The following is a 12,481-nucleotide window of genomic DNA, read 5'->3' as shown; positions in this document are numbered from 1 at the left end:
AAATTGTCTATGCTTCATTATGCAAAACTAACTAACTAACTAATTGTAATTACATTGAAAGTTCGTTTGTTACATGTAAGTGCTAGTGTGTTGATTACATAAACTATTATTCTATTATTGCTTTATTCTAAATATATTAACTATTTTAGTTGCAGTATATGTTATGTATTCAATTAGCACAGACATTTAACCCCTTAAAATATATATACATATGTATATGTAGTTAATATTATTTACAAGTTGCGCTTTGTGTTTTTATTGTGTTATTTTGATACCTGGTGGCAACATTTAACATGTCATGAAAATCAATTCCAAGGGTAAAGTTTATTGTGTTTGGAAATTTGATTGCGCTTGTGAAATATATAATTGTACCTTGTTTGTATTAGAGAGTGTTAATTGACTGCTCAAAGTTAACCTACAGCCAGGGCAACTACTCTTCAGGCAAAGTGTGAGAAGTCCTTTAACAGGAAAGTTAAACCGGTGGAAACGGAACCACCAATATAACGCACCATACGAGTCGTACTTGCGTCCAACGACCACCAGCTCAATTGCAGTGTCATTATTTTTCTAAATCCTTGCGTTTTGCGTATCTATTTAGTAATTGGGGAAAATTTTAAACAACGTGACATCAGGACGGACAAGCGCGACAGCTGTTTCGATTATACCTTGTAAATCCCTTCAAAGCCTTTTCTCCCGGGAGTGGGAGTCGAACCCGCACTCCTACAATAGTTGAAATGGTTACAAAGGCTAATTCAGCTGCGTCATGCCTTAGTTGTTGTAAAGTTTTTCCCAATTGCCTTCTTTTGCATATTTTGATCTTTTACACATTGCATACTTCGTTTGCAATTATGTGTTAAAGCTATGCTTGTTGGTACGGCGGTCTTCAAAGAAACTTTGGTATTGTTGCTGTTTTTGTTCTATTTATAGAACAACAACGAATTATCAAATTTTGTCTGTTTGTATGATTTAATCGGAGATTGCCGTATTGCTTTCTTTTAAATGTATGAAAACATTTATTTGAAGCAATTTTTAATTTTATGATTTATTTAATAATTTGGGAAAATTTTAAACAACGTGACATCAGGACGGACAGGCGACAGCTGTTTCGATTATACCTTGTAAATCTCTTCTATGCGTATCTATGTTTTTGTAGTAAGAGCACACGGGTCAATAGTAACTTCTTTTAATATTTAATTTTTTACGCCGTGATACTTTCGTCATAGTCACTCAAATTCATATTCCCCACATTATACAGAGAATAGAAAAATAGCAGCGACGTGGTAAGTTTTATGGTATTTCGCAAACTTTTTTTTTATTTTCGATATTCTATGAAACATTTTTTAGCAAACCGATCTGAAAACAGTTTTCGAATAAATATCACGAAAATTTCGAAGTCCTTATTTGGAGTTCTCCTTCATAAAAAATAAAAATTTCATACTTTGCATAGAGCAAACTCTTAAACACCCATCTGAAAAAAAAATTGTCAAAAATCAATTTGGAAAGATCTATTACTTAAACTTTGAAAGACTAAAATTTTTTTGGTTACAAACCTGGGCCCGTATCATTTTATACGAACACGTATCGAAAAGCAATTGCACTCAACTGATAAATCAGAAGCTGTCAAAAGATTCGTAAAAATTATAATAACTTATGGATCTAATGAGTACTGGCACCATTTCGATTTAAAAAATTGATTTCGATCTCTCTCTCTCTTAAAAATTTAGAAAAATCTAAATAAAATTTTCCATGCATAGTTTAAGAAACAAAATTTCATTCGTAACAATTGCCACTACAATTTTTCTGTTCACTGCTGTAAGTAGTACCAAATATTTCACAAACACAACCAGGTTCAATGTTACCTACCGAATTTTAATCACACGTAAAAAACTATAAAAGCAAACCAGAAATGTTTAGTTCCAGTTACCGTAAGTTTAACTGACCAGTCCGTGAACACCTCATATAGACTGATAAACTGCATAGTGTTTTCGAACACCATTAGATTTAACGAAAATGGCTCCAAAATGTACTTGAAATACATAGGTCCAAAAAATTTTTTGGAAAATTCTCAAATTAAAACCGAATTAATCTTCAAATCAGCCTAAAGCTGAACTAAAAATTATCTCGAATACAATCCTAAATAATAGCGGAAATCCGAAACGATTCCGGAAAGGTCCCAGAACTACCCCAACACATATTGCACACATTTTCTAAGTTCACATGTGAATGTCTGGTCTCACTAAAACCGGTTTGGAATGCAGTCGAGTTGGTTTAAGGAGCATTTGGGACATAGACCGTTTGAAATACAGGCGAGTTGTGGGTAAGGACCCTCTGCGACCGTTTGCGATATAGACTGATTGAGATATATACCACTTGGGGTGGAGAAGAGATAGTTTGTGACAAGTACTATTTGGAATATAGCTTGGGGTGTAGACCGTTTAGTAAATGACCATTTGGATTAAATATCGATTGGGGTAACGACCCTTTGGTAAGCAGACTGCAACCTTTTAGTATAGAGACCATTTGGGTTATATTCCATTTGGGATGAAGATCGTTTGAAATAGAGACTGTTTGGGGTTAGGGACTATGTGGGTGGATAAATAATATCTGGTGTAAGAGACTGTTCATGGTTAGAAACCGTTTGGGAGAGAGATTGATTAGGGTAAGATACCATCTAAGTTTATAGACCGATTGGTTCAGAGACCATTTAGAGTAAGAACTGCCCGGGACGTGAGATTGTATCTAATATATACCATTTGGGAAAGAGACTAATTGAGACAAGAGACCATCTAAGTTTATAGACAGATTCGGTCAGAGACCATTTACAGTAGAAACTGCCTGGGATAGGGGATTGTATATAATAGAGACCGTTTGGGAAAAAATCTGTTTATGATAGAGAGACATAAATGAAGTCGAAATAGTTCGAAACGCTCCCTAGAAGCATAAAGTGTTAAGAATACTCTTGCGGTGAGTACGCTTGTCAGAAGAAGCTACTAAAATCCACATCCCTAGAAGGTTCGACATATTTACATTAAATCGCTTCCGACATGGTCCGGCTCGTACCATCTTAATTACTTATTATCCAGCAAGGGGCCATGGTCATCGATAGCATTTTAAAAAATCTTCTTGCTACAATCAGAAGAAGAAGAAGTTAGTCCGAAAATGAATTATAGTCAAGGGACGAATAACATACGATCGCGGATCGAATACGAAACGAAGCAAAGCTATGCGATATCTCACTGAAATGAGTTAAATGTTACGTTAAAACGTTTTTTCAAGTCATAAAAGATACAAAAATGGCCAATTGGTTTTAAAAATACATAAAAATAATCAAATTAGCGAGTACTTTCAACTGGACGTAATAGCTAGGATAGGATAGGTTAGGTGGTAGCCGCCCTGATAAGGATAGCTCACTTGGACAACACGAAGGTCCGTTGTGATACCACATACACCAAAAATAACGGTGACTTAGATCTAGCTACTTAGAGAATCGTTGGGTAGCAACGATAAAGCTCCAAATGATACCGATCTCAACTTTGGATATATCCTCGGGAGATCCAAGTGAGTCGCGACCGAAGTACTTTCGCCTAGTTCTGGCAAAAGCTGGACAATCAAGCATAAAGTGATTTGGTGATTCCACTTCATCATCCTCCATACAGCTGCAGCAGGATGGAGTTTCCAGTATATTGAGCCGTACCGCATGGATACTCATGGGACAGTGCCCTGTCAAAACCCCAATGACCATTGATAGGTGAGCCTTAGTGAACACAATTATTTCAGCAGACCTCCTGCCATCCACTTTAGGCCAGAAAGATCTTGCTACCCTGCAAGACGTGGTATCCGCCCAACGTTTGCTGAACTGATTCGAGGCCCAGCTATGTAGGAGCAATCCACAGGTGGCCAGCGGGATCCCGAAATCCCTACAGCCATCTTCATCCGGTTCAGTTGTACCGATGCGGGCTAAGAGATCCGCTTGACAGTTACCCGGGATATCACTATGGCCCGGGACCCAGATAATCTTAATTGTCAAATAATTCGATGCAATCGCAAGCGAGGTCAGGCACTCCCAGACCACCCTCGATCGCACTGTAGTTGAGCTCAAGGCCTTGATAGCCGCTTGGCTATCAGAGTAGATGTTAAATTCCCTAACCGTGGTAGCACTGGATAGCATTCCATCCACCGCATCCTTAATCGCAGCAATTTCCGCTTGGAATACTCTGCAGTGATCAGCCAACTTAAACTTGCGGCTTAAATTTAGCTCTTGACAAAAGACCCCCCCACCAACCTTTCCATCCAGCTTTGACCCATCCGTGAACAAGTTAACCGGTCCCATGCCCCAGATAATTCCTCTTCCCCAATCCTCTCTCTCTGGAATAACTGGGGTGAAGGTTGTATAGGGAGCAGTTATCGGCATACAGTAGTCCGTTCTGTCCGGGATGAAGTCGACACTGGTAAGAAGGATAGAGTGTCCGCGGTCAGAAAGTCTATAACCCATATCACGAAGCCTGACCAACGACCTTGCCGCGGCCGCCTTTCCCGCAATATCTACTGGGTATATGTTCAGCATGACGTAATAGCTATGTATTGTGCGAAATCAGACCTGGTGCGGTTTCAGACCTGGTAAATCTACATCGACCAGATTTTCACAATGCGCCAAATCTTGGGAAAATCCCGTGAACATAAATTTACAATTATCACCTCGTCGTCGATTATAAAGCCGACCAGTAAGATTGGGAAGGACCTTACCCACCTGTTCGAAGCTAAACGAAGTTTAAGAGAGGGTGGCCCCATCGTGCGATTTTTTTAGTTTGATACTGAAGAAAACTATATTAGCTGCAGAACTTAATCGCTCTGGAACAATATTCTATAAAAGCGAGCAATTACTGGCGTATGCTGATTAGATTGATATCATCGGCCAAACCATCTGCGCCGTAAGTTATTCTTACTTCAAACTGGAAAAAGCAAGAGCGGATTTCGGCCAACTGACAGAAGTATGGAGGTCCAGTCATATATCATTGAAAACTAAGCTCCGACTATTTAATTCAAATTTTAAATCAGTGCTCTTTTATGCTTGTGAGACGTGGAAAAGTTCAAGCTTAATTGAGAAGCGCCTACGCCGAATCCTGAAAACTCGATGGCCCGAAACAATAACAAACGACGAATTGTGGCGAAGGACAAGCCAAACAAAAGCAGCCACAGAAATTGCAAAACGCAAGTGGTCGTGGATTGGACCCCCGATTAGGAGGCCTCCAGACAATATAGCAAGGGAAGCACTGCGGTGGAACCCGCAGGGAAGCAGAAGACCCGGGGCGCCAGTGAAAACTTGGCGAAGAACTGTCGATAAAGAATTGGAAGATGCAGGTTACACGTGGAATGATGTCACGAGGACAGCACCAAATAGAATAAGATTCAAATCGGTTGTCGAGGCCCTATGCTCCATTAGGAGTTAAGGAAGGAAAGAAGAAGAAGTATCTGCCGTCATCGACCAAAGAGTCAGCGCTTTTGTGATTGAAAACTTAAATTCTCTTGCGGCGAATGAAAATCATGTTCTACAAGTCACTTATCTTACCCATTCTGATATATGGTGCAGAAGCATGAACCATGACAACATCAGATGAAGCAGAACTGAGAGTGTTCGGGAGAAAAGTTCTCCGAAAGATTTACGGACCTCTACGTGTTGGTGACGATGAGTACTGAAGAAGATTAATGGTGAACTGTACGAGCTTTTCGCCGACATCAACATAGTCCCGCGAATTTAAACGCAGCTGCGACGCTGGCTAGGTCATGTCACGCGAATGAAAGACGATGCCCCGGCTAAGAAAGTATTTTTATAGTAACCCAACTATGGAAGAAGAGAAAGAGGGCGATTAAAATTTCCTTGGTGTGACCAATTGACGCCAGTTAGCAAAGCCAAGAAGCCTTGTTGGACGGCCATAACCATATAAATGGCTAAGCGCCAGTTAAGAAAGTTATTTAGAATTTCATGTCTTTTGCTGAACAAATATTTACGATATCTTGGTTCAAACCCCTAACTGCGGTCATCTGTTTGTATTCAGATACTTTAACTTTCAAAGCCATCTAATTAAAAAAAAAACAAAAATTTTACTTTGGTTCTTTTTGCTTGTAAATACGTAAAATTTTTTAAATTATATTTTAGTTTAAACCTTAAATCTTTTCACGGTTTAAATATTGAGAGCACTTCACACAAACTTTAAAACATAAGAAACTCATGCTGAGCTCAAGTACTCGCTCGCTTGTTCCATTGAAGCGCTTGTTAGTATTGTCCCCAGTGCCGTAAGTGGTCGCTAAGTTTTATAACCGCTTTGCTTTTATTATTTGCCTATATGTATTAAACTATTCTATGTTCATAGTATCTAGAGAGCAAACAAAAAACTGCAAGAACCGCTAAAGTGTATGATTGTTTACTCTGGTGACAAAGGCGAGTCAAGCATTACAGTCGGAGTAAAATGCGTTATGACAACTGAAGCAGCGGCAGAAAGAGTGGTGAAGCTGGTAGTGAAGTGAAGTGGACACTGGTGTTTCAAGTGAAGATGGTCGGATAAGAAATGAAAGCATAATGAAGAAGCGTAAAAGCACTTAAGCATTGTACAGATTACAAAAGCTCCAACAATACACATACATACATACACACATACATGATTATGAACTTTTGTAAGGAATTATGTTGAAGCGCGGCATTTTAAAGCAGCGATAGTTCTAAAAGTAAGAAGATTCGCGATTAACACAAATATTTTATATATATTTTATTTTGTTTCTTTATTTTATTTCCACATAAAAGCTTTTGTATTGCGAAAACTGGGTGGAATAATGTCTTTACGCAAAAGCTTCAACTTAGTAAATTAAAAAACGAGTACCCTCAGAATTTATTTTTGAAAAAACCTAATCTAAATATTAGTTTGATACATTTTGAGGTAAGTGAGAGCTTTTGTGATATAGGACATCCTTCCACCGATTTCGGGTATCTATTTGAAAGCTATGCTCCAGAAAACTAAAAAGAAACACGATGACATTAGGATGATACATGTAAAAAAGATGTAACAGAAGAAGAGAAGGCAAAGGGCCCCTTTTGAGTTTGGGGCTTACAATATTCCGGCGGCATATATGCCTGTCGTAAGAGGTAACTAAAATACTCAAATGATTCAAGGGGAAGGTAGCGCAGTTTATAGCTTCTCTAACCTATTGTCAACTTCACTTACCTGTGGCGATTCCTGTTCCTTTAGCAGCCGAAGTTCTAGCGACACCAAGTTTTCAAGGTAAGAAAAGGCACGGAAGGTTGGGAAGAGAGGCTGAAGGGAAGAAAAAGAGAAAAGAAGGGGAGAGGAAAGAACATATTAGAAGACAGAACCGAAATTGGAACAAGGACCGTACAGTGTTTTATATTTGTTATCGAATTATTAATGGTTTGTTATCGACAAGTTATCATTTTGTTATCGATAGGGATAACGGCGTATTATCCATTTCTTACCTACAAAATGGGTATTATTTTATAAATTTTTATCGACTGGTTAGTGGCTCGTTATCGAAAAGTTTTCGATTTATAGCCGAAAAATTATCGATTATACAGAGGGAGGTTACACACAGGCTATCAAAAAATTGTCGACTGGTAATCGGAGTGTCACCAATTTGTTATCGGGGGGTTACCAATTTATTATTAGCGCGTTATCGACTTTTTGTCGAAAACGTTATCGGTTGATTTAACAGAAAAGGTTACAGATCTGCTATTGATAGCAAATGGATACATTTTAAGATTTAATATCAAAAACTTATCGCCTACTCATCGAAAAGAGATTGTATAGAAGATTTACATTCTATATATCGAAGAAACATCTATTTCTATCGGTGTGTTATCACTTTGATATTGAAAAGTTATCGATTGGATTTCACAAAATTATAGATTTGCTTCGAGAAGTTATCGCATTAATATCACAAAACTTTTGATTTTTTATCGTAGTGCTATTATTTTGTTATCATTTATTGCCAACACGAAAATTGTGGCATTTGCTGATAACAATAATGTGCAGCGGCTATGTCCTTCAGGGAACTAAATGATGCGCACTTAAACCTGGCCAAAAAGATGTGCTGGATATATAATGACATTTACCGTCATAGGAAAGTGTGCACTGCATTTTGCACGTGTAAAAAGGCCATTGTAAAAAAATGTGGACTAAGTCCCAATATATGCAAATGCATTCTCGATCGAATATGCTGTCTGGGATAGCCTTATAGCAACCAGACCAGTGCAAGGCATTGACAAAGTATGATCAGCATAAGTGGCCAAGCAAAGCTTTTCAGATCATTATTGATATTCTGCGCTAGGATCGAGCAGAATAACAAGCAGCGACAGCCTCAGCCCTGCGTTAAAAAGAGTCAAATTCGAGTGACAAAACCATAGGAAAGTCTTTCTCAAAGCGCAGACCGATGTGAGATAACAGTAGCAGCGTACAGCAATTTTATGGTAATTATTTCTCGCAGAAATAATTTGGTGTAGTCAGATCGGTTATTCGGTACTAACTGCAACACTTCCAAATACACCGACAGTTCTAAACTTAACAATATGTTTGGAAGATGGGTCTATTCAAAGAACTGAGAACACTAACTCTCCTTTAGACTACCTGACCATTGTATTGTCTTCCAGGCAGACGTATAATCCAGCAAGAAGACACGCGGCTATCAAATCCTTTGACTTTTACACATTCAAATATGAAATTATACTAAATTGTCCTCAATATCTCCAGAAGACGGGACACAATAATATTGAGGGAAACGGTACTGCAGACGAAATATCTAGGCAGGACACGCCAAAGCAGATTCTTCCTGAAAAGAACGCTTAGCTATTCGGTTTGCCACATGAAAGCTAATGCTGAAAGAATACATCTACCGTCAAGCCAAATTTTATGGTGTCGCACATCCAAGCAAGCTTGAACAAAATGGGTTCTTAAGATTTCCTGTCACGTTTACACCTTAAAACTTAATACAATTTTCACATATTTAGGAGAACTAACTGGCCACTAACTTACTGGTAGGCGTGCAGAAAGGCTACGAGTTCCCTATCATCGATGCTGTTGAAGTTGGTAAGATAACAAAGAGAGGGAAATGGTAAATCATCTCGTGTGCAACTCCCAGGGGATAAGTTATGCCAACCAAACTGCTTAATCTACGCAAGGCTGTTATGTCATAGTCCAAATAAATTTCTGGAAATGATTCGAAGAGGAGAGGCATAGGTGTAGTATCGCAATGGTCCATCTGACACTGGTCTATGTGTACGTCATTGGCCCCCACTTAAACCCAATCCATTGAATACCCTTAAACATATATCTAGCCCCATTTATAATCGGCTCATGCTTGTCTTGCATTAATAGAACATTAAGATATTTGTAACAAGTAAGGAAGGTTAAGCTCGGGTGTAACCGAACATTACATACTCAGTTGAGAGCTATGATGACAACATAAGGGAAAATAACCATGTAGGAAAATGAACCGAGGGAAACCCTGGAATGTGTTTGTATTACATGTGTATCAAATGAAAGGCATTAAAGAGTATTTTATGAGGGAGTGGGCCATAGTTCTATAGGTGGACGCCATTTAGGGATATCGCCATAAAGGTGGACCAGGGGTGACTTTAGAATATGTTTGTACGATATGGGTATCAAATGAAAGGTGTTAATGAGTATTTTAAAAGGGAGTAATCCTTAGTTCCATAGGTGGACGCCGCTTCGAGATATCTCCATAAAGGTGGACCAGGGGTGACCCCCGAATTTGTTTGTACGATATGGGTATCAAGTTAAAGGTATTAATTAGGGTTTTAAAATGGAGTGGTGGTAGTTGTGTAGGTGGTCGCCTTTTCGAGATATCGCCATAAAGGTGGACCAGGGGTGACTCTAGAATACGTTTGTACAATATGGGTATCAAACGAAAGGTGTTAATGAGTATTTTAAAAGGGAGTGGACCTTAGTTCTATAGGTGGACGCGGTTTCGAAATATCGCCATAAAGGTGGACAAGGGGTGACTCTAGAATGTGTTTGTATGATATGGGTATCAAATTAAGGGTATTAATAAGGGTTTTAAAATGGAGTGGTGGTAGTTGTGTAGGTGGTCGCCTTTTCGAGATATCGCCATAAAGGTGGACCAGGGGTGACTCTAGAATACGTTTGTACAATATGGGTATCAAACGAAAGGTGTTAATGAGTATTTTAAAAGGGAGTGGACCTTAGTTCTATAGGTGGACGCGGTTTCGAAATATCGCCATAAAGGTGGACCAGGGGTGACTTTAGAATATGTTTGTACGATATGGGTATCAAATTAAAGGTATTAATGAGGGTTTTAAAATGGAGTGGTGGTAGTTTTATAGGCTGTCGCCTTTTCGAGATATCGCCATAAAGGTGGACCAGGGGTGACTCTAGAATGCGTTTGTACGATATGGGTATCAAACGAAAGGTGTTAATGAGTATTTTAAAAGGGAGTGATCCTTAGCTCCATAGGTGGACGCCGTTTCGAGATATCGCCATAAAGGTGGACCAGTGGTGACCCTAGAATTTGTTTGTACGATATGGGTATCAAATTAAAGGTATTAATGAGGGTTTTAAAATGGAGTGGTGGTAGTTGTATAGGTGGTCGCCTTTTCGAGATATCGCCATAAAGGTGGACCAGGGCTGACTCTAGACTTTGTTTGTACGATATGGATATCAAATGAAAGGTGTTAATGAGTATTCTAAAAGGGCGTGGGGCTTATTTCTATAGGTGGACGCCTTTTCGAGATATCGCCATAAAGGTGGACCAGGGGTGACCCTAGAATTTGTTTGTACGATATGGGTATCAAGTTAAAGGTATTAATTAGGGTTTTAAAATGGAGTGGTGGTAGTTGTGTAGGTGGTCGCCTTTTCGAGATATCGCCATAAAGGTGGACCAGGGGTGACTCTAGAATACGTTTGTACAATATGGGTATCAAACGAAAGGTGTTAATGAGTATTTTAAAAGGGAGTGGACCTTAGTTCTATAGGTGGACGCGGTTTCGAAATATCGCCATAAAGGTGGACAAGGGGTGACTCTAGAATGTGTTTGTATGATATGGGTATCAAATTAAGGGTATTAATAAGGGTTTTAAAAGGGAGTGGTGGTAGTTGTATAGGTGGTCGCCTTTTCGAGATATCGCCATAAAGGTGGACCAGGGGTGACTCTAGAATGTGTTTGTACGATATTGGTACCAAATTAAAGGTATTAATGAGAGTTTTAAAAGGGAGTGGTGGTAGTTGTATATGTGAAGTCGTTTTCCAGATATCGACTAAAATGTGGACCAGGGCGACCCAGAACATCATCTGTTGGATACCGCTAATTTATTTATATATGTAATACCTGCCAAGATTTTAAGGGTGTTTTATTTCGCCCTGCAGAACTTTTTCATTTTCTTCTACTTCATATGGTAGGTATCACAACCATTTTACAAAGTTTTTTCTAAAGTTATATTTAGCGTCAATAAACCAATCCAGTTATCATGTTTCATAACTTTTTTCGTATTTGGTATAGAATTATGGCATTTTCCGTAATTTTCAATATCGAAAAAGTGGGCGTGGTCATAGTCGGATTTCGTTCATTTTTTATACCAAGGTAAAGTGAGTTCAGATAAGTACGTGAACTAAGTTCAGTAAACATATGTTGATTTTTGCTCAAGTTATCATGTTAACGGCCATGCGCAAGGACAGACGGACGACTGTGCATAAAAACTGGGCGTGGCTTCAACCGATTTCGCCCATTTTCACAGAAAACAGTTATCGTCCTAGAATCTAAGCCTGTACCAAAGGATTGGTAAATTTTTGTTCGACTTATGGCATTAAAAGTATCCTAGACAAACTAAATGAAAAAGGGTGGAGCCACGCCCATTTTGAAATTTTCTTTATTTTTTGTATTTTGTTGCACCATATCATTACTAGAGTTGAATGTTGACATAATTTACTTATATACTGTAAAAATATTAAATTTTTTGTTAAAATTTTACTTTAAAAAAAAAATTTTTTTTGAAGTGGGCGTGGTTCTTCTCCAATTTTGCTAATTTTTATTAAGCCTACATATATAATAGGAGTAACGTTCCTGCCAAATTTCATCATTATATCTTCAACGACTGCCAAATTACAGCTTGCAAAAGTTTTAAATTACCTTCTTATAAAAGTGGGCGGTGCCACGCCCATTGTCCAAAATTTTACTAGTTTTCTATTCTGCGTCATAAGTTCAATTCACCTACCAAGTTTCATCGCTTTATCTGTCTTTGCTAATGAATTATTGCACTTTTTCGGTTTTTCGAAATTTTCGATATCGAAAAAGTGGGCGTGGTTATAGTCCGATATCGTTCATTTTAAATAGCGATCTGAGATGAGTGCTCAGGAACCTACGTACCAAATTTCATCAAGATACCTCAAAATTTACTCAAGTTATCGTGTTAACGGACGGACGGACGGACATGGCTCAATCAAAT

The sequence above is a fragment of the Eurosta solidaginis genome, chromosome 2 (assembly GCF_040869045.1).
Source record: "Eurosta solidaginis isolate ZX-2024a chromosome 2, ASM4086904v1, whole genome shotgun sequence".
NCBI lineage: Eukaryota > Metazoa > Arthropoda > Insecta > Diptera > Tephritidae > Eurosta > Eurosta solidaginis.
Note: the sequence above shows the minus strand (reverse complement) of the source record.